This window comes from Saccopteryx bilineata, chromosome 10, assembly GCF_036850765.1.
Source record: "Saccopteryx bilineata isolate mSacBil1 chromosome 10, mSacBil1_pri_phased_curated, whole genome shotgun sequence".
NCBI lineage: Eukaryota > Metazoa > Chordata > Mammalia > Chiroptera > Emballonuridae > Saccopteryx > Saccopteryx bilineata.
In genome coordinates, this window is record NC_089499.1 from 60,357,817 (window position 1) to 60,384,398 (window position 26,582).

The 26,582-nt window shown below is 45.8% G+C and overlaps 1 protein-coding gene across 3 annotated transcripts in view; it reads right to left on the minus strand.

Moving 5' to 3' along the window:
• Positions 1-26,582, minus strand: part of ERC2 (ELKS/RAB6-interacting/CAST family member 2) — a 1,144,388-nt gene that overhangs the window by 138,170 nt on the left and 979,636 nt on the right. The window contains exon 21 of one of the 3 annotated variants that reach the window (XM_066245245.1): positions 7,266-7,423. The exons of the other annotated variants lie outside the window; for them this stretch is intronic. The gene's annotated coding sequence lies outside the window, so the exon portion shown is untranslated. Of the gene's footprint in view, positions 1-7,265; positions 7,424-26,582 lie in introns of those variants that run through there. 3 annotated transcript variants of the gene reach the window in all.

Genomic DNA, 26,582 nt, shown 5'->3' on the forward strand with positions numbered 1-26,582 from the left:
GGAAAATGAGGTCCACATTCCAAACCAATTTCACAATCCCCCCCTTTATTTTAATAACAACTTGTTTTTACATAGGGGTTGCCTACTCTGCAATTCCTTAAGAGTGAATTTTTGCTTATTGTGTTTCCTGATAACAAGGTGTGCCTGTGTCTTTTTTCTTGCATATCAGTTTGCAGAAAGTAATTGCCCTGCAATTCATAATCCAACCCCTTCACACATTCTTTTCTGTATCATTCCAGTTCGTCATGTCTGAGCTGTCACTTGAGAGCGGATCTTCCTTGTAAAGTCCACTCAAGAAGCATCTTTATCCCTCGCAATGTCTGCTGCAAAGATGGACTGTTTAGACCGATGTAGCAAAACATATACAGACCATCTCTTCCCAAAGCACTCTCATGTTACTTCTTAAAGAAAATAAGTTTTAAAAATAAAGTGGTAGAATTTAGACACATGACTTATTGGGGGGGTATTATTTTGTAAATATAACCTAAAAAATAAAAATATTGATAATCTTCTTTTTAACCAAAGCCTTATGTGCCAAACAGTGCTCTAGGCATTTTATATGCACAACCTGTTTTAATCCTTATAAAAAAATCCTCCCTGTACCTTTTGTTTTCTCCCAGCTGAATGGAAGTCTCATAAGGGCAGATGTTTTGGGGTTTTTTTTTGGCTATTGCTGAATCCCTAGTGCCTAGAACAGTGCCTGAAAGGGAGTAGGCACCCAACCAATACCTGCTGAATAATGAATGAATCCTCATTTTCAGAAAGGGAAATTGAGGCTCTGCCAGGCAACTTGCCTAAGGTTACAGAGGGAATAAGTAACAAATGATATTTCAAACAAAATCTACACTAAAACCTATGGTCTTAGTGTAGGCTCCCTCCCATCCAAGACACACACATTCACACATTCCAGCACATGCACACACCCACACAGACACACACACGACGAGGCCGCCCTAGCTCCTTGGTTTACTCAGCTCAGCAGTGGTCAGTTGCTGAAGGAAAGCCCTCCCCAGCCACAACTTGTTCTTGTCCAGCTGAAGTCCACCATGGGCTCCTCTATGGGCAGCATTCACCTGCCTTTGGTGACCTCCCTGCCTAGTTCTTACCCTCGTGCTACACCCCCTGCCCCCCAAAAGACTTGTTAAACATAACCACCACACCATCTACACCCGCTCAGGAGAGAGAGGCTGTTTGGCAGCAGCTGTGAAAGCTGAACTAAGTTATTTGGAGATTAATCCGCTGCTGAATGTAGTCTTACAAGTATGGCTTTTGGGAGAGAAAAAAAAGATAAAAGGAGTTAACACTGCTTGTATAAATGTGAACTTCTATAGAACACAGACACAGGCACACCCACAGTACATTGACTAAAAGTTAAAATATGATTATCAAAGGATAAGAAGGACTTACAACTGTAATGTAAAACATTAAGAAATACGTCCCAGCTTTCTGTGTTCTGCAGGGATAGAAGTGTGCTCTGAGCCAAGGAGAGGGGAAAAAAAGAAAGATAGCAAATTGAAATATCTTTAGGTAGACTTAAATATAGCTTCAGAGATTATAATTCAGATCAAGGCTAGAGCTCCATTTCAACATTCCTTTACTGCAAGTAATATAACAAAGGCCTGCAAATTGGGAGGTACGTCTGCTAGGGAAGGGATGCTTATCTGATCTCAGCCCATCTTTCTTCATGTTTCAATCCCAGAACAGCTGCCCTCCGCTCTGCTCGGTGAGAAAGTCTGCAGTGGCAGCATGGAGCGCATCAGGCTGAGAGCCCACCGGCTGATGGAGCTCCAGCTCCAACTGAGGCTGCCCCACCATGCATACTGTGCAGAGTGCCTGGGGCTCCTAGGGGCTGCTCGCAGGGAGCCGCCATGCCCCACAGTTACACGGTGCCCCCTTGGACCTTTATGGTGGGAGTAGCAGGACAGAGAGAGAGAATGAGATCCAAAGAAGCTGGTGGCCCAAAAGGGTAATGACTGCTTTCCCCCTGGGCCAGCAGTCCATGAGATGGGGGTTACCTTTCCCTTACATGTTCATTTGTTCATTAATTTACTCATTCATTCATTCAAATATCAATAGAGCAATACAGCATAATGATCAAATGCACAGACTTGAGAAACAGACTTCAGTGGGACTTCCAGCCTCCTCATGAACTTGCAGTAAGACTTTTGACAAGTTATTAAGCTTGACTAAGCTTCAGTGTCCTCACCTACATTGTAGGAATAATGGAGTCTACATCTCCTAAGGCCGCTGAGGGGACTGGGAGTTAGTGTAGACAAATCTACACAGTCTGGCTCACAGTAAGTGCTCGGTAAATAGCAGACACTGGCGTGATGATGACAGGCCCGTGCAAGGCATTAGAGACGCACCACACTGGCTCTTGCCTCCTAGGTCACCTTGAAACAATCTATAGGGAAAGCTCCTAGGGAGAAAGAGGGACCAGGACCTACAGTGTGTCTACCAAAAGAGGACATCATTATCGCCCTTCAGGTGTCAGGGACCTGGCTGCTGTGGTCCGGGCATCGGGAAAGGGCTGGAGCTCAGAGGGCTCCCAGGGGCCGAGGGACAGACGCTGTTTCTCTCTTCATGCTCCTTCAGAAGAGAGCCTTTGTGGGTCACTGGATGGGACCAGCAGAGAGGGAATAAGAGTGGGGCGGGGAAGCAACATGCATGGCCAAGACACTGAAAGCTTGTCACTCTCTGCCACTGATGAGTAGAGCAGAGTAAAGGAGGACCCCATGATCTTGATGTCTCAGAGCCTCAGACTGATCTCCGAGGGTAGTCTCCTGAGTACATCCTGAGGGACTCAAGTTCTGTGAGGTGTTCCCCTTCAGAAGCATTCCAGGGTCATCTCCATAAATGCATCTGTGTCATGTGTCGGACTCGAACTCCCCCTTGGAGTCTGGTAGTGCTGCAGCCCAGGAAGGCTCTGAGAAGTCCTGCAACAGTCTGTTGATGACGTCTGGTTCAAAATTATTCGAAGTAACTCTATAATAAAGCCTATGTCCCAGCCCTGTTATTTCACACTTAAACAAGAGCAGGTCCAGAGTGAAGAAGGAATGTCCTCAAGGTCACAGAGTCAGTCAGGGCACCCCGAACCCCAGTTCTAGCTCTGGTGAGCGGCTCTTCGCCCACTTTCACAGTTCCTCCCAGAGGCAGAGCTGGATGTGCTGCTGCTCCTCGGAGTAAGTGGTGACAATCCTGACACTTCTGTCAAGCAGAAGTCATTCAAGGTGACTGCCTTTTAACACACTACTGAAAACAAACCGTAGAAGTTCTCTCTGAAATGTCTGATGGGGAACAGATTTTAAATCCACGTCTTCGGAAGATACGCTGTGGGCGAGGAGGCAGAGAAGATAGGAAGGGGAAAGCAGAGAGTCTGGCGTCCCAGGTCCCGCGTCCTGGCCCAGCCCTTCCACTGCCCAGCTGGCCGCACGTGTTTACTCTTTGAGCCTCAGTTTCCTCATTGTGAAACAAAAGGATGTGTTGTCTTTTGTTTCTATCTACGTATGTTCCTAAAGAGAGCGCTGGTGAAATCCAGGGTGACTGCCTGGCATTCTGGCGGGCAGCCCACCGCGACCCCTTCCATCCTTACCTTTGAGATTTGTATGCTTCTCTGCTTCCTCTTTCAAATAGTTCAGCACTCTCCCGCTCAGCAGCCCCCCGGGGCTCCCCAGTTCTCCTACAAGGACATTCAGCCTACTTACTCCAGACAACTGGCCCTGTGCAAACTGGCTGCTGCCCACCTGTCCCGTCCCCTCTGCCCCCTCCTCTCCTTTGTGGCCCCTGACCACCACCACTGGGCTCCTTCTGTGCAGGCGCCTTCTCAGCCCAGGGGTCACACTCCCACAGCCACCTTGCAGACCATTTTCTCGGAGTCAGTGTCCTCACCTGGAGGCTTTCCCCCACATCACCTCATTTCCTTCTTCATGCTTATCACTAAATAAAATCACCTTACAGCTTCATTTATTTACCTGTTTGATTTCTGATCCCTCCCAGGAGAATGTAAAATCCCCAAGAGCAGAATATGTTTACTGCTTTATTTTTACTACTTCTTTACCTGCCATAAAGACATACATTTTTTTTTCCAATGAAACGATTGAATGAATGCTCTCCTGAGGAAAAGCTTGCTTCCCCTTCAAGACCCAGGTCAAATAAAGCTCTTTGAATCATCTAGGCAGAACTGAAAAGCCACCCTCCTTATATCCCCAGAGCCTCTGTCTGTGCCTCTCAGAGGATAGCAAAGGCAACTCTGCCCCACTGCTTTGTGGGCAGGGGACTGTCCTGGCCGTCACTGGAGGCTGGCCCTCTGCAGGTCCCGTGCTGGGAGAATTCATGAATTGTTCTTCTGGAACCAAAATGTCTCTTTATATTCACATAATCATGGATTTTTTGCCTCTCTAGAAAAGATCAGCCACAGGAGTTTTAATGGTTACATTTAAATTGCTTACATCTTTGTGTCCATGTGAAAGACCAGGAAGCCAAGAGGTCCAGTGGAAAGAGCGTTTAGCGGAGGCCTAGACTCCTGGATGTGAGGCTCAGGCCCCGCCAAGGGACCCTGAGCTGGTCTGCTGCCTCTCTGAGCCTTTGTTATCTCTTTATCGGATGGAATGGATTTAAAAACATGGCATTTGAATAGCTGCCCAGTCCTCATTTGTTTTGACTTTGTGGCCCTTTCCACAAATATATTTCATTGATAAGGGATATATCTGATAGGTGTAGTCCAACAAGTATTTGTCCAAGAAAATCTTATACTAAGAGAAATAGGAAATCATCCACTGAGCTCTAATTGGTGTTTTAATTCAGACTCAATCTGCCATATACCAAATGAAGTGATTTGCATACCTGTTAAAGGCTTAAGGCTTTTCACAGACTGCAAAAAAGTCGAAGTCACAACAGCTCCCAAGCCTATTGCATTTCATTTTACCCAGCCTCGCAGATTAGCTTCAGAGCTGCTTGGTCAGCAAACATTTCTGTTGGCCTGGAAAAGCTCTTCAATTTTTCCCAATCAGTACCGACCAGGACTGCAACACCACAGCTACGAGAAGAGGGATAAGCCATTTTCCATTCCTGTGAACATTTCAGGGCTTGGAGCCTGCCTTTTTTCAGATTCTGTGGGCCTTTGCTAATTTGTATGACAGCTTCAATGTAAATAGGACACATCTGCATGGGTTAAAAAAATAGCCACTCGTTGTAAAGGGCAGTGTACTGTGTTTATTTATCATCCACAACTGGAAATCGGGTTCTGTTTCTGGTCTAGAACAGATGATAGTTTGCGACAACCTCCAAGGCATTTTGGAATAGTTTTAGTTGACTATTGACTTTAAAAATAATTTTACATTCATTTTATTTTCCACAATTCTTTCTCAAGTACTGTGCTGGGAAAAGACAATGAGCATGTGTAAAGGGCAATGCCCGCAGGGTGTGTATCTCACGTCTGGGCACACACACCTGGCAGACGGCAGCTGTCTGCTGGGCATCACACACCTCTTCCCACTCCTAACAAGCTCTACGTGCTGAGGGTGTCCTCAGTGCTGGGCAAGGCTTCAGAGGCTGTCTCTCCTCCTGTCTTCTCAGTGATGCTAGGAAGTCCATGTCATCATTTGCTTTGGGAAATGAGGACACAGAGCCACAGAGAAAGTTAAGCACACTAAGACTGAAAGGATGGAAGTCAGTCGGTGAGCCACGGCCTGTATCCACACTCACCCTATAGCATCCTACAGGAGCCTCACACTTATATGCCAAGCAGGGCTGCTGGTCAGGGAATGCACACAAGTCTAACATTAAATCTTGGCCCGTGGGTGAAGGAACTCGTTCAAGAAAACTAACTCAGGTATAGAAGTGACATCTAGTTTTACTTAGCTGATTATCTCTCTTGAATTTTATTACACGTTATGCTCACACACACAGACATTTCATGTAAATATACATATATATATATCCAAAATCACTATTTCCATAATCACTTTTTTATGGCTTCCTCTATTCTTCACTTTAATTCTATTGAATTTAAGAGGTAAGATAATCGAAGAGTATTCCACCACAAACAGTAAGAGCACAGTCAGCCAGTAACATCTTTGATCGCTTGCAAAGGCTGGCAACTTGGGAAGCACTCTTCGAAGTCACCTTGAAAACTGTAACAAATTACTGTAATCAAAAGAGCACCACAGAACAATGACAAAGATTATACTGATCTGGAAAGATGGCCAAGACTCATGAAGTGTGAAAGGGGGGTAATTTATAGAGGACAAGCTCATTCCTTGTAAAAATGTGTGTGTTTGTGTGTGCACGCTGAAGTCTGGAAGAATATCTGAAGGACAAAGAGGGCTGGATTTGAGGGCGCTGAAGAGGGAACATTCATTTTTTTTACCTCACGCATCTCTAGTCTGCCTTTTTATGAGCATATATTTTTACTTGAAAGAGCAATAAAGATGACATTTAAAAGTGCTCCCAGCCAGCTGATGCTGGCAGCCCACGCCCATCAGGGAGCTCTCTGTGGTGATTCCTGCTATTGGGGCGACATCTGCTTTCCTGGGCCACCTACCCTCCAGCTTGGAGTGCTGACTTTCCTGGGATTGTAGGGCTGGCTAACCCAGCTGCAATGCATGGAGCATCTTTCTGGGTGATTTCAGCCATCCCTATCTCTCTCCTCTTCCTGGCTACATAGCCCCCTGGCCTCGCCGTCAGCATGCAGCAGGGACAAAGTAGCTGGGAACTTTGCACACTCCAGACAAGGGTGCTGGGTTTAGCCCTTTGATGAGAAAGGCTTGCTACAGCCCAGTTGGTAGAGGAGATCAAGAGGAACACACAGGCTTCAGCTCCTCCACTGAGCAACCCTCCAAACTCAACTCTGCCTTTGCCCTTGGGCTGCCCAGCCGAGCCAGCAATACTGAGCCAGCGACACTCATATGAAGAACTCGCTAGCCTGGTTTTTCAGGAGCCATGCTGCCTAGCCTAGCTGCAGGACACACATCGGGTGCTGGGTGGCAGCAACTGCCAATCAAACGGCTTTTCCGTGTGAGCCAACCCCCCCCCCCCCCCCCCCGGAGCTTTGAGAATGTGGTTTTCAATCTGACTTTCATGTTTCAGGGCTGAAGTTTCAAGGACGCATCTGGACAAAATATGCTTTCCATATAGGCCAACAATTTATTTATTTATTGCTTATGACATTGTACTTGGCAGCTAAGGAGATATAAAGCAATTTGAACCACTCTGCAGAAAACGGTTGCAGAGTTGCCACTGGAGACCCCAGTAGAAGATAATGGAGGAGAACGGAATCCCGTAGATCTTTCTATAATTGACAAGCAGATCCTCGAGAGGCAAGCGCGGTGAGCAGGCATTCCTGTCAGGAGCTCACATCTCTTTCCAGCCTTGACTCCTGCTTTGGCACAAGCAGGAGACCAGAGCCATGTGCTGGAAGCTGCATCTGATGGGACAAACGAAGCCAATGTGAAGGCTTTCAGCACCCACCCCTAATGGCTGGGGTACACGGAACATCGTGAGGGGTCTCTCAAGCTGGCGCTGACTTCTGCCCCTCCCTGCTCCCACAGACATTGAGCTGTCCCATCTACCTCCAACTGCTGACCCTGGCCTGCCTTTGCCCCAGGGCTCCTCTGGCCCCACCCCAAGCCCACCCCATGTAGGCGCATGCCAGGTGAGGAGTGTGAGGTACTGATGTCCTAGGGCAGCCCTCAGCCAGAGACTGACCCCTTGTCCCTCACCCTCCAGCAGGTGACTCTGACGCATGTGCCGAACACTGGCAGTCCCTTGCAGGAGTAAGTCCTCATCACCAGTCCCCACCTGAGAACTTGACCACACCCCATGCTGGCCACCTTCCCATCCCTGCCCCACTGATGTTTTCTGGGATGAAAGCCCTATTGATGTTTTCTGGGATCCCATCCCAAATCAATGTTTGTACTGCATCCTCACCGTGGGATCTGCTCTAAGGGACACTCAGACTCAGACACCCTCCCCACCCCCAAGCCTGCCTGGTTTTTAAGGTACAGCTGTTAAGTTAAAGCTCCAACAGTTTCTGTCGCATGGGTTGGTTGCTTGGCCTGAAGAGTCTTTAAAAGAATTTAATTTAGTTGCTCTCATGTAAAAATGGGATATTCCACAAAGAAATCTAGATTCTTGGCTTTTCTTGGAAAATGCACAGATACAGGCAGACTGGGCTGGAGTTCCCTGACGACACAAGAGTCTTGAGCTTATTGGTGATCCTCTCTAGCCAGCTGACACTCCGCCCAGTCAGTGCCACCTGGCCCATTTCCCTCATTGACAGTATCAGTCTGAATCCTGTGGACAGTTGAGTGGCCAGCCTATCTGTAAGGCCAGATGCTCTCTTTCTCATCAGGAAGTAGCCCTGCCTTCCTGATGACCTGTGTCACTGTCCTGGACACACAGGCCTGGACTGTATATGGAAAAGTAGGCAAACAGAGTGGCGTGCTCTGCCAGAGGATGCAATGACGTCAGTGATGGGAGAGCGAATGAGCGCAACTGTGTCAGGTGCCTGCTGAACCTTTTCCATTCTTCTTTTCTTTCATTTTAGTCCTCACAGCCACTCTGAGGAACATCTTGCTACTATCCTTACATTTTACATGAGGAAAATGAGCCTTTTTTTTTTTTTTAACAGGGACAGTGTAAGAGTCAGAGAGAGGGATAGATGGGGACAGATAGACAGGAAAAAGAGAGATGAGAAGCATCAATTATCAAGTTTTTCGTTGTGGCACCTTAGTTGTTCATTGATTGCTTTCTCATATGTGCCTGGACCGTGGGGGCTACAGCAGACCGAGTAACCCTTGCTCAAGTCAGAGACCTTGGGTCCAAGCTGGTGAGCTTTGTTCAAACTAGATGAGCCCGTGCTCAAGCTGGCAACCTTGGGGTCTCGAACCTGGGTCTTCCACATCCCAGTCCGACACTCTATCCACTGCGCCACCACCTGGTCAGGCAGGAAATGGAGACTTAAGGAGTTGGAGAACTTGTCTACACAGCTTAGTTATGGTGAAGCTGGGACTCAAGTTCAAGTTCACTTAACTCCAAGTGCATATTCTTCTGTCTGTTCAGCCCTTCTTGTCCAGGGCATAGCTGTGTGTGCATGGGAGAACGTGATTTAAATAGTCACTGTCATTGTCTAGGCCTGGCCTCCAGTCTAAAAAATTGTTGGTGTGAAGCCAAAATCCATCTCCAAAGAGAAGCTTCCAAAGTTGTCAGCTGCCAGCACACTGATTATTTCATATGGAGAACCCCAAGAGACGTATGGCCCAAAGGCTTGCAAGCCCTGTCCACCCCAGTTTCTTGTAGGCACACTCACAAGGGAAGCCAAACTAGGCTGTGAATGCCACGTTGTTCATTTACAATGACATTAGGCCATCATTACAGAACCTGGAACATCTATGTGTGGCAAGCAGTCCCCACCCTACAAAAAAAAAAAAAAGAGTGGTTTAAAAACAGTTTAAAGAGAGAATAGTAAGGTCATGCAGAAGAGGAACATGGCCTCCCCAGACCTCGGGGTGTTGGCTGAAAGCAAGCATTTAAAGCTATCAGGCTGGGAGGCCCAGTGTGCTAACCCACCGTGGACATGGAAACTTTCACAAAAAGAGGGACTGCTGGGTTCTGTGGCCACCACCTCCTCACTTATCTTTCCATAGGGACAGTCTGGCCATCAGAAAGCCCCACTGGTGTGACTCCCATGTTTATAGTGCAAGGATGGGCATCCCCAAGGCCCTCCTCTCCAGCCCCCTTGTTCTTGGCTTCCATAGTTGGCTGGTTTCTCTTCTCATACATACTTCCTTCTTTGCTCTCACTGCATTCAGGCAGCTAGATCTAGCCTGATTTGACTAGGAGCCATTGTGGATCTTTAAGGCAACTTGGTAAACTCGGTTCAACCTATTCTATGTTGCTTTCATGGATGTGTGACCTATTTCCCTTTATTTCCAAGTCCTTGGGGATGGGAGGGAGTAACCTCACCTGTTCTGCAGCAACCTAGTATGTTCCCCTTATATCCTTCTAACTGGAGTGTGAGCTCCAAGTTGGAAGAGGGCAAGAAAGCAGGGTAGTGAGAACACACGCTTTGGAGCCATAATAAACAAGTCATAGCTTACCTCTTCAGTACTAGCTATTTTTGTTTTTTATCATTATTATATTGGATATATTTCTTAACCTTTCTGTGTCTAGTTTCTTCTTTTGTAAAATGCAAGTAATTCAAAGGTCTGCTCAAAGAATCAAATAAAACCATGTGAGTAAAGTGCTGAGGAGTGCCTGATAATGCGAAATGTCCAATAAATGGAACAATGATTATAATAATTATGGCTGTGACCATATCATGCCTTGTGTGTTCTTTGTAGTTATGAGGTGTATAGCTCCAGCCATAGATCTCAAATAATTGCTAAATTGACTTGAACCAAGACTAAATAATGGACATAATTTCTATTCATCAGGATTCAAAGTAGCTTACTGAGAAAGATATTTATTAGTTCTTGTAACTAAATTATTCAGACTTGGCTGGCTTTAAGCACAGATGGATTCAGGGAATCAAATAATGACCCCAGGGTTTGTCTCTGTCTCTGTTTCTCTCTCTCTCTCTCAGCTCTCTCTTGTCTGATTTTCTCTTCTTTTTTACTTCCTTCTCAGGCAGGCTTCTCTTCATGCTGTGGCTCATGGCACCCCAAACATCACCATGCCTACTTACAATTTCATAGAACAAGCATTTATTTTTCCAAGTAGTCCTAACCCAGTCTCAGAACTGAGACTCAATCGGTCTAGCTGGGTCATGTGCCCATCCCTGAACCAATCAGTATGGCCCAAAGGACAACTTCCTCTGAGTGATCAAGTCCGGGGATGGGGAAGAGGATTCTAATTGGTTGGCTTGAGTCATGTGCCCATATCTGACAAAGTACTAGGCAAGCAAGTAAACTTCTTCAGCACTGCAAAAACGGAAAAGAATTCACCAAAGGAAATCAAGCTACTGGTATCAGAAGAGAGGGAGACAGATAATGTGCAGAACAAAGCAGTAGATAGTAGCTGGACAACACTGCTAGGCATTGAATGCATTTCACATAATTGCTCATGAAAGATCTCCCTTCCTTGTTGCAGACCTATAGTAATAAGGGGACTGAAGGACCACCACTGTGTAAGCAGATCTGAGTAATCCTGACCTGTCAGATTGTATTAGGCCTTAGCCATGGGGTCATAGCAGCCAGAGGTGTTTGACCAAGCAAATGCTACTAAGCCCCCAGCATGCTGGCTCTTTCCAGAACTCAATTCCTGACTAGAAGCCCAACATGATATATTGAGGCCATGAGTCAAGACACCTATCAAGACATCACAGATCCGTAGGGCACGTGGAGTGGGCAGATCACAGTTGCACTGACCCTTTCCCAGGCCCCCAGAGCAACCTGCACTCACCACCTTCTATGGGAAAAGCATTCTCCTCTGTAAAAAACAAGGGCACAGGAAAGAAAGAGAACTTCTGAAAATGTATCACTTCCTGTTGTGTTACGGGGTTGGGACTCTGTTTTCTTAAGAGCTCTTATTCTTCTGTCAGCATATTCCAAACAACTGCGAGGAGGCATCTCTGTGAAAGCCCCAACACCCATCCACGAAGGCCCTCTTGCTGCCCGGCGCGCTGTCTGTCCGCGAAGGCACCCTGGTGCCCCACGCAGCAAGAGGAAGATGTGCTTCTTGTGCTCCGCTCCTCCTCAGGCCCTCCGCAAATGACACGTTTTCATCCCATCTCACCTCTGCAGACCACAGCTTGGTCCTGTCAGCCAGAGCAATACTTGGATGATGATTCAGCCAAGGCAGGCCTGGCTGTCATCCTAGACTCCCTTTTCCCTCCACGCCACCACCGACTCCCTTTGCCGCTCTCTCCAGAACAGCTATAGAATCCAGTGGCCTCTCCTGGGCCTAGTCGTTCCTTGATACCACACTCTCCAGCCCTCCATTTTTAATTCTTCCACTGGAAAGGCCCTTCTAAAGCACCCACATCTGATCATGTTCCTGCTCAGCTTCTTTCCCCATGGCTTTTAAAGTTCACTTATATTAAAGTTCAGTTTCTTTAAAATAGTATAAATCCTTTCTGACCTCAGCCCCTACTGATATCAGCCTAATTCTTCGTCGTCCTGCCACTTTGCCTCTGATACTCCAGATAAATTTATGAACACATGTGTGTTCCCAGACCAGACCTACATTATGATATTCCCTTGATCTGGGATAGTCCCCTCTACCTCGTACTTACCTTACCTGGCTAACTCCTAGTTTTCCTGTAGGTCCTGGTTGAGGGGCCCCTATCTCTAATTTCCGAATCTGTGTCTGGCACTTCTCCAAATGTTTTCATGGCACCCAGAACCTTCCTCGTGTTTTCATAGCATTCAGAACCTTCTCCATCACAGCATTTATCATACATATCATATAGTATGTAGTATCGTACCATACTAAAATTACTTGCTTATCCATTCTCCTTACCCATCCCTGTATCCTCAGATTCAGTGCAAACTCTGTCCCATAAGTAGGTCAGTTCATATTTGTTTAACATTGGAATATGTGAATAAATAAATGCAAGAAGGAGTTTGTTGCATGCTCAGACTTTCCACTGGCTGAGTCTGAGGTTACACTTTCTGTACAGACAACTGAGATCAAATCGGAACATAGCCTTTCCTAGATAAACTGTTAGTTATACACCACACTTGTTCCACTTGATACTCCTTTTGGTTCCTCATGTTTATGTTCAAGGTATAAAAATGTCTCCATCACAACTTACACCTCTGGAATTGAGTGCCTGGTGCAGGGAAGACAGTGTAATCTTTGACACAATCTAGAGCGAGTGGGACCTCTAAGGATTTGAAAAGAAATATAAGAGTGTACACTATACTTTGGCTTGAAGAGCCTGAGGGCGGGGGAGGAGTCTCTTGTTACCTTGACCATCCAACTTTGATTTTTTTCCTCTTTGCTCAGCATCTGATGGTAAAGGATCCCAACAGCAATGAAGCAAGGTCAAGGGCTCTATGTGACAAAAGGCATTCTGGGACGTGAATGTTTAGCAAGAGTTTAAATATCAGTGATTGAGCCTCATATTGTATTGGGGGGTCATGGTGGTGCATTGTGAAAGTGTTGATGTGCATGCACTAGGGTGTGATGTCACACAGTTATGGGTTTCAGTCCCAGCCCTGCCATTTATAAGCCATGTAACCTCCTGCCCATGCACCTAACCTCTCTGAGGCCTAGTCTCTCATCTATAAAATATAAAGGATAATAAAAGCACCATTCTTTGTAAAGAATCAGGTAGGGAATGCACATGAAGCACCTAGCACAGCACCACTCACATGGGCAACATTTAGATAATATGAGTTCTTCTTCATATCACAACACCGGTCCCTACCCTCCTTCAGGTGCTAGGAAGTAAGAAATGTACCCGCCTGTCCTATGGGTACCTTTCTGCTGTGCAACATATAAACGGTGGTTCCATTCCTGATTTGTTTTCTACTGTCGTCCTGACAAACTGACCACATATTTGGCAACTTAGAAAAAGCCATTTATGATCTCTGTTCTGGCTCTCTCAAGACCAAAATCAATTTGTTGGCAGGGCTGCAGTCTTTTCTGGACATCTGGGAACAAATCTACTTCTAAGCTCATTTAACTCATTGGCAATATTCAGTTCCAAGTAGCTATAGGACTGTCCGTGTTGACTGTTGGCTAGGAGTCATTCTCAGCTTCCAGGGGTTTCTTGTACGTTCTGGCTCGGGGACCCATCCTCAATCTTCAAAAGCCTCTCCTTCCACTTAGCATCCCTCTGACCTCTCCTTCCACCTCATCTCTCATTCCTCTTCCTATTCCTCCACATGTCTCTGACTCTCCTGCTTTTCTCTTCCACTCTTAAGGGCCTGTGTCATTACACTGGGTCTACCTGCATAACCCAGGGTACTCTCCATTTAAAGATCAGCTGGTTAGTAAGCTTAACTCCATCTGCAAAGGGCCTTCACTCCATGCCTGGATTAGTGTTTGACTACAGGCATGGGAGTCTTGAGGAGACATCTTTGAAACTATGCCCACCAGACCCTGTGAGTTGCACTTTTAAATCTGCAGCAAAATTCACATCAACTCATTAGGTTTTCAGTTTTGACTAGTCTGTGGAGTTGGCTTAGCTGGGAAGAAAAGCATGAAAAAACAACTTTCAAAAACAATGACCCACCTCTTTTCCTGATAGAGGTTCTGTTCAATATGTCGGTGTTAAACCATTCATTGGGGCAACTCCCCTTTTCTTCTCTTTCCACTTTCTGCTCAGTAAAGTTCATACTATTTTTAAAGCATTAGAATATTGTAACTCTTAGGGTTTCTATCTATGAGGCTTAACTCCTGCTTTCAAAATATCAGCCAGCAGTATCCAAACACAGAAGGCTCTCAGGCAATCCTGAATTGTGCTACGAGGACAGTGTGGGCTGAGAAACCCCAAGGCTCAGGTTGGAATGCATTTGCCAACTGGAATCATCCTCTTCTCATCAGTTTATCAACTCTATTTGATGGGGAAAATTAAAATTCTGAATCTCTATTCTGAGAAAATACTGGCACATATGTCCAAAGACATAAAATAAAATTGTCTACTGCAGGCTTATTTGTCATAGCAAAAAAAAAAAAAAAAAAGGCAAATAATCTAAATATCTACCAACTGTGAGTAATTAAGTAAACCGTGGCAGGGGAATTCTATAGAACACTCCTCTAGCTATTAGAAAAAAATGAGCTAGATTCAGATGTACTAACATGGAAGTTTTGTATAAACCAAGATAGGTTGTTACATGAAAAATGCAATGCACAGCAGCATCTGTATAAGAGCATTCAATTCGGGCTACAAAGGAAACTTGCAAGTGGACATATATTTGTAAATGCACATGAAGAACTAATCTACCAATTACTTGGTGTGTACTGCTTCTGGGGAGAAGTGTGGAGTTGAAGAGCAGAGGGAAAGAAACATTTGGGTTTTACTTGTTTACTTCAGTAAAGCTTAAATCTTTTACAATGAAAATTGAATCATGAATTAACTGTAGACAAAAAAAAAAAAGTAAAACATTCCAGGTTTTACATATCACTGAGTGGGAGGGGGCATGTAATACTTCTAAAAATGGGATTTGAAAAAGGATCTTATTTGAAAGCATTTCAGAAATTAAAGCCTGCTAATGTGCTACAGTGAATAACCTGTGAACATTTCAGCTGAAAACACTGTGCTTAGTCATTGCCGTGGTTGATCTAAGCATCAGACACGATATGCTGTGGCTTTCCACAGACCTGGCACATAGTAGACACTGAATAAGGACCTGTAGAATAAAACGACTGGCACTACTGAATTTAGGAAAGTATGATGTCTGCCTTTGATTAATTGTCAAGCATAGTAGAATCTGGTAGATATATATACAAGATCCAACCCAGTCTCAAGAATGGATAAACAGAAGGGAAGTGGTTTCCATTACAGATACAGGCCAGGAAGATGAGGAATATAGGCAATCCTGCTATACTTTAAAATAGAACAAAACCAACAAAGAGATTGCTGACAAACCAGATCCTAAAGACCGGATTGAACCCAGTGCATCCCCCTGGGTGAAGCTCTGACAAGGTGTACACCAGTGCAGCCAGCAAAGGAGAAAGGGGCTCCAAGGAGGAGGAAGGTCTCCATAGCTCTCCCCTTCACCTGTCAGGCTTGGGGGCTGGAATAAATGTTCACTAAGCTGCAGTCGAGAGCCAACCTTCCAATCATCTGTAAGGGGCTTCTCAGGTGGTTCTTTAGCCTCAAAGGAACTGGAATCAGTCATCGCAGCTTGAAAGGAAGGGAGAGCCTTGGGTGTGCATGTCAAAAGTCAGAGGAAACTCCAGCCCTGGCTCCACCTCCTCTACAGAGCAGCTGTGTGGGCTGAGTGGCAGGTGGAGTCCCGGTGGCCCCTTCATTTTGTAGGGCAGGTCGGGGAGGGAGGCAGAATGTAGAGAAATGCCATCCCAAGGCCCTCAGCACAGAATGTTGCATTGTTTTCGGCTCTTTCTGGCCCTTTTTACTCTGAAAGCCGTAACCTCACTTTGGATTTTCCGATTATAAGTAAGTGACTAAGCAAATAAATACCTAAAGCCAACATGAGGACTCGGGGCCGGGGATGCAGGGAGCCTCAGCTCCAGAGCTGTCCGGACACTCTTTGCTGCTATTGGCTTGCATCTGCCAATGACCGGGAAGCAGGCCGGAGTGTGACCATCCTGTGAATCACGAGCTTGTTTTTAAATTGTACCAGATGTGCATCCACTCACTCAGCCTCGTGTTTTCATCCAATTTTTATGTTTTGATGATATACACTCTTGCCACTCAAAGTGTGGTCCACATACCAGCAACACTAACATTGCCTGGGAGTAGGGTTGCCAGAGAAAACATAGGAAATTCAAACCTAACTGGACATCCAGCTTTACCCCCCTCCCCTCAATCTGGCAAGCCTACCTGGGAGCCTGTCAGAAAGGAAGAATCTCATGCTCCAGCCAGACCTGAGGACTCAGAATCTGCATTTAATAAGATGCTGGGTGGTTGTAAAACTCAAGATGATCTAGCCTCCTTGGTCCTGTGATTCTAACCTTTTACCCTGAGGTCCTGCTGACAAATTCTGATCTCACATCTCCACCAAATGCAGATGAAAAGAGTAACCCATCAACAACAATGTGGGTGTGTGTGGCTCCCTTCTCTGAGAGTTCCATAATGTATTCGATTTGCATTCAACGGTGCGTTATTCAACCTGGGCACACACAGCCTCCCACTTTCAACCCCTGATCAGCCCGAGTTGGTGCTGTGAGTTGAATCCCCTGTCACTGGGAGGAGATGCCTGGCTGTGTTCACTGCTTGCTGGGCGGTGGGGAGGAGGGGCGGGTTACCATCTCACCTTTGATCAGACGAGAGAAGCAATGGCTTTACTTACATCCTGCTTTGTCTCCACATAGGCCCGGAGCCGGAGGATCCATTTCAGGCTCCCTCTTTCTTCCTAGTATTCTGTTACTGCCTACATACTGTAGCCTAGGGCTTGGGGGGGGAAAACCAAATGCTTTTTGTGGTACACTCACATAACAGGCTTCAAAATGGAAACAATATTTAAGTTTAAACCTGGAAGATCAAGTTTGCTCAGATCTCACAACACAGGGAGCTTTGGAAAACACAGCCGCTGGGCCTGCATCTGATGGAAAGAGGTGAGTAGGAACGGAGAAGCCAGCGCTGCTGACAGCCTGAATCCCCACGTGGGGATCGACGTTGCCCTTTACTCCTCAGAAATTATAAGGATAATAATAATACACCCAGATGGGACTTCGAGAGTTTCAAGGTGTCTTTAAAACCACACTCTTCTTTGGTCTGCAGAATAATTACTTTAGATTGGAGTAAAGATATAGAAGGTAATTATCACAGAGAAAATCCAACTAAGTAGACAGATTTCAAAAATTAAAAAGAAAAATCAAACACTTCCTTTGAGTGGCATGTTCCCTGACTCCTACACCAGTGTTCTTTGCCCTGCTCATAGGGGTTCATTTATTTGGCCACGCTAAAGTACTCAGACCTCAATAATGCCTCATGGGACTTCAGAGCTGGAAGAAACTTAAAAGGATTCATAGAATCCTGTTATAAGTTCAATTGTGTCTCCTCAAATTTCATGCTGAAGTCTTAACCCCCAGTACCTCAGACTGTGACCTTATTTGAAAACAGGGTCATTCAGATGTAATTCATTAAAAGGAGGTCCTACTGGAACTCTAATCCCACATGAATGGCAGCTTCATGAAAAGGGGACATCTGGACACAGGTACACCTACTTGGGGAGTAGGCCCTGTGAAGACCAAGGCAGAGATTGGGGTCCTGCATCCACAGGTCAAGAATGCCAAGATTCCCGGCACACCAGCAGAAGCTGGGGACAGCCGGGAAGGGCTCTCTGCTGCAGCCCTCAGGAGGGGCCACCCTGCTGACACCCTGACTCTCAGCCTGCAGAGCTGTGGGACCATCAATTTCTATTGTTAAAGCCACCCAGTTGGTGGCACTCTGCTATGGCAGCCTGAACAAACTAATACAAACCTTAAGGTGGGAAGTGTCATCGTGTCTGCAATGCTGATGCCAGGCACTTTGTGTTCCTAATCTCTGAGCCCCTCACATCGGATCTGGGGGTCAGGACTAGAAATGAGGAGGCTGAGGCTCACGGAGGCTGAGGCTCACTCGAGGTGACACAGCTAGCAGGTGCTCCAGCTGGACTGACACTTGGGCAGTCTGAATCCAGATCCTGTTTTCTTAACCTTGAGACATCACATCCTCAGGTGGTGTGGCCAGGCCAACTCACCAGCATCTACTGAGCCCTTTCTATAAGCCAGGCTTATAGGAACTCGTAACACAGCCACAAGGTAGAAATCAACACTGTATTTATTTTGTAGAGGAAGAAGCAGAGGCACTGTGGTTAAATGACACAGCCCATCAGTGGTGGAACTGAGGCTTGCACCAAGGCTGTGAACTCTCGCAGGAGCCCAGAGAGCTCAGATTTTCTGGGATCTCAGTGGTAGGTATGTGTCCCTTTCCAGATCACAGTCCCTTTCTATATGGCTGCACAGGCATTGTCTTTCTGTATCTCCACCTACTACACACTTCTCTCTTCCCACATCCAAATGTGCACAGGAACATTTTCAGAAAGCTCATTTCCTCCCGGCCTCTACAAGAAAGTTCTGCTGCCTCCACATAGTGCACAGGATAGATTCATGGCTGCAAATGTCATGAAATTGCTTAGGCCTGTGGGTCAAACTCTGATAATGTTCTAAGTCAATGCCAGGAATTCTCCTGGGCCACACATTTAGAGTACATCTGGACTGGAACAGTGGTTCTCAACCAAGGACAATTTTGTCCCCCACGGGACCTTCAGAATCTCTGGAGTCATTTTTGGTTGTCAGAACTAGGTTGCTGGGATGCTACTGCAATGCCCGTCTGCACAGCAATGAAGTATCCACTCCCAAATGTCAATAATATGCAGGTTGAGAAGTCCTGACATAGAGTGTGCCCTGTAGAGGCAAACTGCCCACATACACACTCCAACTTCATGGTACACTAGTTCCATACCTTGGGGTAGTTTTCTTAAATTCTCTAGGGTATCTTCAAAATTAAACTAATAATAGTCCCCGCACTTAGCCTGGCACAATGTAAGTACTCAGGAGAATCTGCCTTATCATTTCCAAAGCTGGAAGTTAATTGCTTGTCTGCATTTGGCTAAGATCATGCACAAGGCTGGAAGTTAGGTGCCTGACCATGGGGCTTCAGAAGCTGCTACTTAGTTGTACTATTTTGCAATTTTAGCTGAGATGGCCATTTTTGGATTTATGAATGGCTGACTTAGGCACTTACCATATGCACAAAACACAAGGTGCAATGTATAAGGAAACTCTTTAGTTTCAAAGTAAAATCATGCAGAATAAATAATTAGCATCATCTCTCTCTAAAACCTTTTAAAAGATTTTCAGAAATTCTTTTTGGAATCTTTTTCTCTGTCTTCATTTATCTATGCCACTAGCATTTACATGGCGTTTTAGAACATGCCAGACACTGCATGGTTTAATGGAATTAATCCTCAAATCAAGCTCATGAGATGGGCACTGCCTTCCTTGTTCTTTTTAAACAAAACCACTTCTCCTGAAGTGGTATCAGGACACAAAATCAATCAATACCTTATTCAGTGTTCATTCAATATTACTGTTTTTCCTATTACAATACAGCTATTATCTTCTAGTAGTTTCTCCAATTCTCTCCACAAGCATAGGAGATTTAGCAACATGACAGGCTTTGTGGGTTAGCCTGGGCATTTAACTCACTGTTTCACACGTACATTTGTATTATAATTTACATAATATATAATCAATTATATATGTATATATAATCACTCTTTGATTTCCCAACCTGAGTCAGCTGCCTTAGGAATTCTTGGAACCTAACACTTTTGGGGGGAGACTTCAGTGTGAGGTTTAAGGAGCTGGATATGAAGAACCCCTTGTTATATGGTGGCTGATAGTGACCACACAATATTGAGATAAGATCACGGGCCATGGAGGTGAATGACATAACTGGATCCCAGCCTAGGCTCTCTGCCTCCCAGTTGTGTGACCTCAGAGGTGTGACTTAGCCTCTTCTCTGCAAAGTGGGACACCTGAGACCCACATGTTGGGGTAGAACAAGACTAATTAGAGCAGGTGTCCCCAAATTACGGCCTGCGGGCCGCATGCAGCTCCCTGAGGCCATTTATCCGGCCCCCTGCTGCACTTCTGGAAGGGGCACCTCTTTCATTGGTGGTCAATGAGAGGAGCACTGTATGTGGTGGCCCTCCAACGGTCTGTGGGACAGTGAACTGGCCCCCTGTGTAAAAAGTTTGGAGACCCCTGAACGAGAGTTACGTGAAGAAGAAAGAGACATTGGATAGTGGCTTCCCTCAATTTGTGAACAAATTCTATTCATTGTCATGACTTGGATTCCATGGTTACAAGGCTTATGAGACTCCATTGGGGTCTAGCAAATGACCACAGTCCCATATGTTTTTTTTATTCAGTGAGGGGAAGGGAGGCAGAGACAGACTCCTGCATGTGCCTCAAACAAGATCCACCCAGCAAGCCCTCTAGGGGTGATGCTCTGCCCATCTGGGGCCTCGCTCTGTTGCTCAGCAACCGAGCTCTTCTTAGCGCTTGAGGTGGAGGCCATGGAGCCATCCTCAACGCCTGGGGCCAATTCACTCCAATTGAGCCATGGCTACAGGAGGGGAAGAAGAGAGGAAGAGAGAGAGAGAGAGAGAGAGAGGGAGGGAGAGAGAGAGAGAGAGAGAGAGAGAGAGAGAAAAGCGAGAGGAAGAGGGGTAGAGAAGCAGATAGAGAGAAAAGCGAGAGGAAGAGGGGTAGAGAAGCAGATGGATGCTTCTCCTGTGTGCCCTGACCAGGAATCGAACCTGGGACATCCACACACAGGCTGACACTCTACCACTGAGACAATCAATCAGGGCCCACAGCCCCACATGTAAATGCCATTGTGTTACTTTCCTTTCTTCATTTGCTGCTTTTGTGTGTTACCCTTCTTTACCTCGGAGCCTGGTGTTCAGGCCACATCACACAGCCCTCTACATAAGCCACCTGCACTGCCCATGCTAACCTGTTGCTATACAGAATCAATGGTGATATAGGCCATGCAATGTAAAGTTGCCCTGTGCCAAAGTGCAGAGTCCTTGACTTCTTCTTACAATCTTATACTGACAGATAAGTAAGAATGTACCTGACTTGGGTAAAATGATTCAAGGAGAACCTGTCTAGGTTCGGTTGAATGGACATAGTAAGTACGCAATCAATATTTGTGGAACTAATTGCTAAACAGGTGAGCATTAGTTAAGTGCTACGTAATGAGGTATGTGCTGTTTTTCCCTCCCAGTGTCTTCTTTCATTTCTTTTCAAATAATCGGAAAATTTGTAGGCAGCAGCACGAGAGCTTAGCTTTTAATCTCATCAACAAAGGACCTTCCAAAGAGGAGACATTCCTTTGGCCTTGGTTGTTGGCATTTCAGATGTAATTACATTTTTCACCCTAAAATTTCCCAACAAGATTAAGAGTCACACACAAAGTTTCCATAAAGCTCTACTCAAAAGTTTGCACAAGGAGCTCTGCCCACTTTTCATGGGATTTCTGAAAGATGCCAGCTGCTGGCAACCATGAAACAAGAAACACAAAGGACCCCTAATCTCCTAGGACTTACCTTGCTCACACAATTCTTTGCAAGCCTCTCTAAGAATATGCCAAAGCCTGCGAGCATGTACATGCTTTTCTGCAAGAAGAAAAAAAGATGCTATGTTGCCTTTCTCAATAAGCTGTTTCTAATATTTCCTTTATCTTTTCTGGATCAGACAAGATAAGAGTGTACAAACATCTAAGAAAAAAGGCAGCACTAGCGTTTGCTTTGTAATTTTTCTTGCTTTATTGCCTCTGTCAGATTTTCTCCTGACTTCACATCATGGTGATATTTTTGGTAAAAGCCAAAAAGTTTTAAGCTTCTTCAGGTACTTAATTCTAATTGACTATTCACTGTAATAGTTAATTGGGATTGTATATTGAAGGCTCTTGAATTTGTGGGCATATATTTCTGGTTGCCTAACCATTTGCTTGATCCTAGGAAAGTTAAGTCCAACCCATTCCAGGGAGGGGGCTTTTGGTCTAAAGATCCTGAAAGGTATTGATTCCACCTGTTTTCCTGAGGGTGTGAGCCCATGTAAAGCAGCTACAGTGTCCAGTGCCCAACCTGACTCAGGAGACGGCCACCATACAAACAGTTAGATCTTTATAATGCATAATAGATACTTGATACTTATAGAAATACTGATGTTACAAAACTGTAAGGGTGATGAGTGAAGAAGGTATCAAAGGAGGTGAAGGTGGGAAAAAATAAGACAAAGGCCAGTACTTATTGAGTGCTTATGATGTACTGGCACTTGGCTAGCATTTTATTATTATTATTATTATTATTATTATTCAGCAAGAGAGAGACAGACAGGAAGGGAAAGAGACTAGAAACATCAACTCATAGTTATGGCACCTTAGTTGCTTATTAATGGTTTTCTCATATGTGCCTTGACCAGGGGACCCCAGCTGAGCCAGGGACCCCTTGCTCAAGCCAGCGACCTGCTGCTCAAGCCAGCAAAATTGAGCTTCAACTAGCAACCTTTGGGCTCAAACCAGTGACTATGGGGTCATGTCTATGAGTCTGAGCTCAAACCAGGCACCTCAGGGTTTCAAACTTGGGTCCTCAGCATCTCAGGCCAATGCTTCATCCACTGTGCCACCACCTGGTCAGGCTGGTGAGCATTTTAAATCATCTTATTTGATCTTTACAAGAACTCTGTGAGGGAGCGAAATACATCATTATTTTCCCATTTTTCACATGAGGATGCTGAGGCTCACAGAGATGAGATAACGAGTTTCTAAGAGGTAGATCGGGGAGAGAGAGCTCCCACCTCTAGTCCATGAACTCCCACATGCAAGATGAACATTTCCTTCATGAAAAAGAAAAGGACAAGAGCAGGAAGATGAAGTAAAGGAAGGTGTGAGGGAAGAAAGAAGGGAAATGGTTAATGGAACAAAATCCTGAGATGGAATGGAGGAAAATAAGGGAACCCTTGTTGGCTATCTTTATGATTTTTAGAAAACAGACCCATCTTCCCTTCCTGTGAAAGAGGACTGAGTGGGGAGCTGGAAGACTGAAGCAGAGACCTGAAAGGGTCACCTTGCACAATGCAATGTGACTCAATACAGAGAGTCAGGAGGCCTAGAGAGTGGGTTTGGACACCTGGGTTCTACTCCCAGCTCTGACATTCCCAAGCTGGATGACTTTAGACAAAGAACGTCCCCTCTCTGTGCCTGGGTTTTTCCCTCTAGAAAACAGGATAGTAGTAGTAACTATGACAGCATGGCTCCATGCTCACAACTGCCCTTGGCACATGGCTCCATTGGTTCAAGCACATCAGCTCCGGGCATGGCTCTGTGGAGCTTCCATCTCAGGCACTAAAAATAGCTCAGTTGTGAGCATGGCCCCAGATGGGCAGAGCATTGTGTTCAATGTGAAGATTGAACAGGACCATTAATGTGAAAGCACTTAGGATAAGGGTGGCAAATATGGCCCATAGACTCACGTCCAGCGGCAATTGGCTTTTGTACAGTCTGCGAGCTTCAATTAGTTTTTTACCCCTTTAAACAGATGGAGAAAAATATCAAAAGAAGACTATGCTGTGACACATAAAAATTAAATGAAATCCAAATTTCCTTGTCCATCAATACGATTCACATTGGATCAGAGCCAGGCCCACCTGTTTCTTTGCTATCTTTTGCTATTTTTGCACTGCAATGCTGTGATCAAGGAGGTATGGGGCACTGCCCCAGCTCTGCACTGCCCTTGGCACACTGCTGAGGTGAGACCTTGACAGCAAGTTGAGTGCCGTGTGTATCACCTATCTGTGTAGACAGACATCTTTAAAGATGAAATATATAAACTACCACTCCAGATCAGTATTAACAGGGGGCATTTGCAATAGATTTTGATGACAGAAAACAATAACTTTGACCCCAACTAAACAAAATGTTATTTGCCACCGAAAGAATTCTATTCTTCTCATTAGCAGCCATGTGTTACTAAAAAAATAATAATAATAAAATAAAATAAATAAAAAAGCACTCATATTTTGAATGGCATCAATAAAAAAAGTAAAAATGCATTTTCTTTCTTGTTATATACATATGTATATAATCTTTGGATTTTGCCTCTTTGCTCATAAAATCCAAAGTATTTACTCTCTGGCCATTACAGGCAAGATCTGCTGAGCTTTAGGCTGGCATATGGTAAACAGCACAAGGAAGGAAATGCTAGCTCTTGGTCCTGGCCAGTTGGCTCAGTGGTAGAGCATTGGCCTGGCATGTGGATGTCCTGGGTTCAATTCCTGGTCAGGGTACACAGGAGAAGTGACCATCTGCATTCCCATCCTTCCCTTTTCTCCTTCTCTCTAACTCACACTCTCTCCCTCTCTGTCTCTCTCTCTCTCTTTCTCTTCCCCTCCTGTAGCCATGGCTCCATTGGTTCAAGCACATCAGCTCCGGGCATGGCTTCCATCTCAGGCAGTAAAAATAGCTCAGTTGTGAGCATGGCCCCAGATAGGCAGAGCATCTTCCCCAGACAGGAGTTGCTGGGTAGATCCCGGTTGGGGAACATGTGGGAGATTGTCTATCTCCTCTCCTCTCATTTGGAAAAAGGAAAAAAAAGGAAATGCTAGCTCTCACCTTTATTGACAGCAGAGCCCTGTACCATCTCCCTTATAAAGGCAACTCGGCTAAAGGTTCCAATTCCTCTTTGTACATCTTATTAGCTACTACATATACATATATGCCCATCAAGTTCCAGGTTAATACTGCACACAATAGAGCTGCCTGGCACAGGAAGGGAATGAGAGCTTCAGGTGGTGCTGGGCTGCGTGCACTGTCCTTTCGGGCCCACGCATCCTGTCTGGCACAGGGTCTGGCAGCTCCCGGCTCACTGCCCAGCCTGCGAGAGCACACTGCGTCTCAAAGGCCAAGGAGAAGGCAGGCTGCGGCAAAGCTCTCCTCAGAATAGTTTGTGGGCACTCATTCTATACAAGAGTCTGGAAAGAAAAGGGCCCATGAATGACAAGCACAGCCAACCCAGCCAGCCCCTCTGTCTCTCAGACACTGGCCTATCAAAGGCTCCAAGAAGGCCTGCAACAAGGAAAGCTACTGAATTGTTTAATCCAGTTTTACTCAAACTTATTTAAACAAAGAATGCTTTTATTAAAAAATGTAAAGTGTGTCAATGTCCAGTATCACCAGTTCTCCAGGGAACACTGCAGGGAATTACTGTTGCAGGGAAAGGAGCAGTGGACCAAGAGGCAGATGTTTGAGGTACAGGTCCTACCTCTACGTCCCTGGGAAATCTCAGCTGGTGGAACCTCGCTTTCTTACCTCATCAAACAGGCAGGGTGCGACCTGCCTGCCACCCGCAGAGGGCTGGTATAGGGGCAGATAAAAATTGGGGATGGAAGTGGGCATTTTCTCCAAACTGGTGAGGAAGCTTGTGAGAGAGACAGAAGTGAGAGAAGGGGCAGCATCAGTCAGCCCTCAGCCTTTGAGGACATTTCTGAATATGAGTGGACTGGGCACGGAGCTGCCAGGCGAGAGCTCCCTCAGCACCCGGTCCTCAGGCTTATTGGAAAAGCAGTGACCTGCCGAAGGGGCTGATGGAGAGAGCCCATCCTCCCCTGCCCAGGTCTCTGCCCAAGGCACACCAAAGGGAGATAACCAGCCACCTGTAGCTCCCTCCAAGGGCGGGAGTCCTAAGCCTCAAACCAGGGGCCCGCACTCACCCACGAAGTGTGGGAAAGGCCTAGCAAACACACTAGTGCATTCCTAATTTTTAAAAATAACAACAGGGAGGAAATTCTCCCAGCACACCTCAGCTTGCAGCATCACCCAGTCACCACCTTGTTTGACATATCGGGTTTATCCCAGCCTGTTGTGTCAGGAGGGACAGGAGGGACAGAAGCCTCTCCAGCTCTGAGCGCTTCCTCTCTCTCCCCTCTGCTTCCCACGCTCTGTGAGAGGGGAGGGCGGATGGCTCTTTCTGCTGCAGGCTGTACTGAGCATCCCTGAGGCTGAATTGCTTCCAAGCTGCTGGTGGAGATGCCGTTAGTTGGCCGAGACATTTCTCTTACAGAAGAAAAGTGCTTTTATTTCCTCATGTGTCACCTGCCTCCAGGTAAAGAGGAGTGCAAAGGACTTCCTCTCACGTGAGTTCATCATATTCCTAACTAGTGCACCATGCCAGGAGATACGAGTACAAAAAATAAAGAAAACAGAAATGCAAACCAACAATAGCAGCAAAGGCCCCACTTGCAGAATCTACTTAGAATCCAATGCCACGGGCAATGGGACATCCTCCTTAATGATGGAGGATTCTTTGTTTTTGTTTTTGGGTTTTTGTGTGTGTGTGTGTGTGTGTGTGTGTGCAGGGCTTTGTATTGAAACTTGACTCAAACAATGCAGT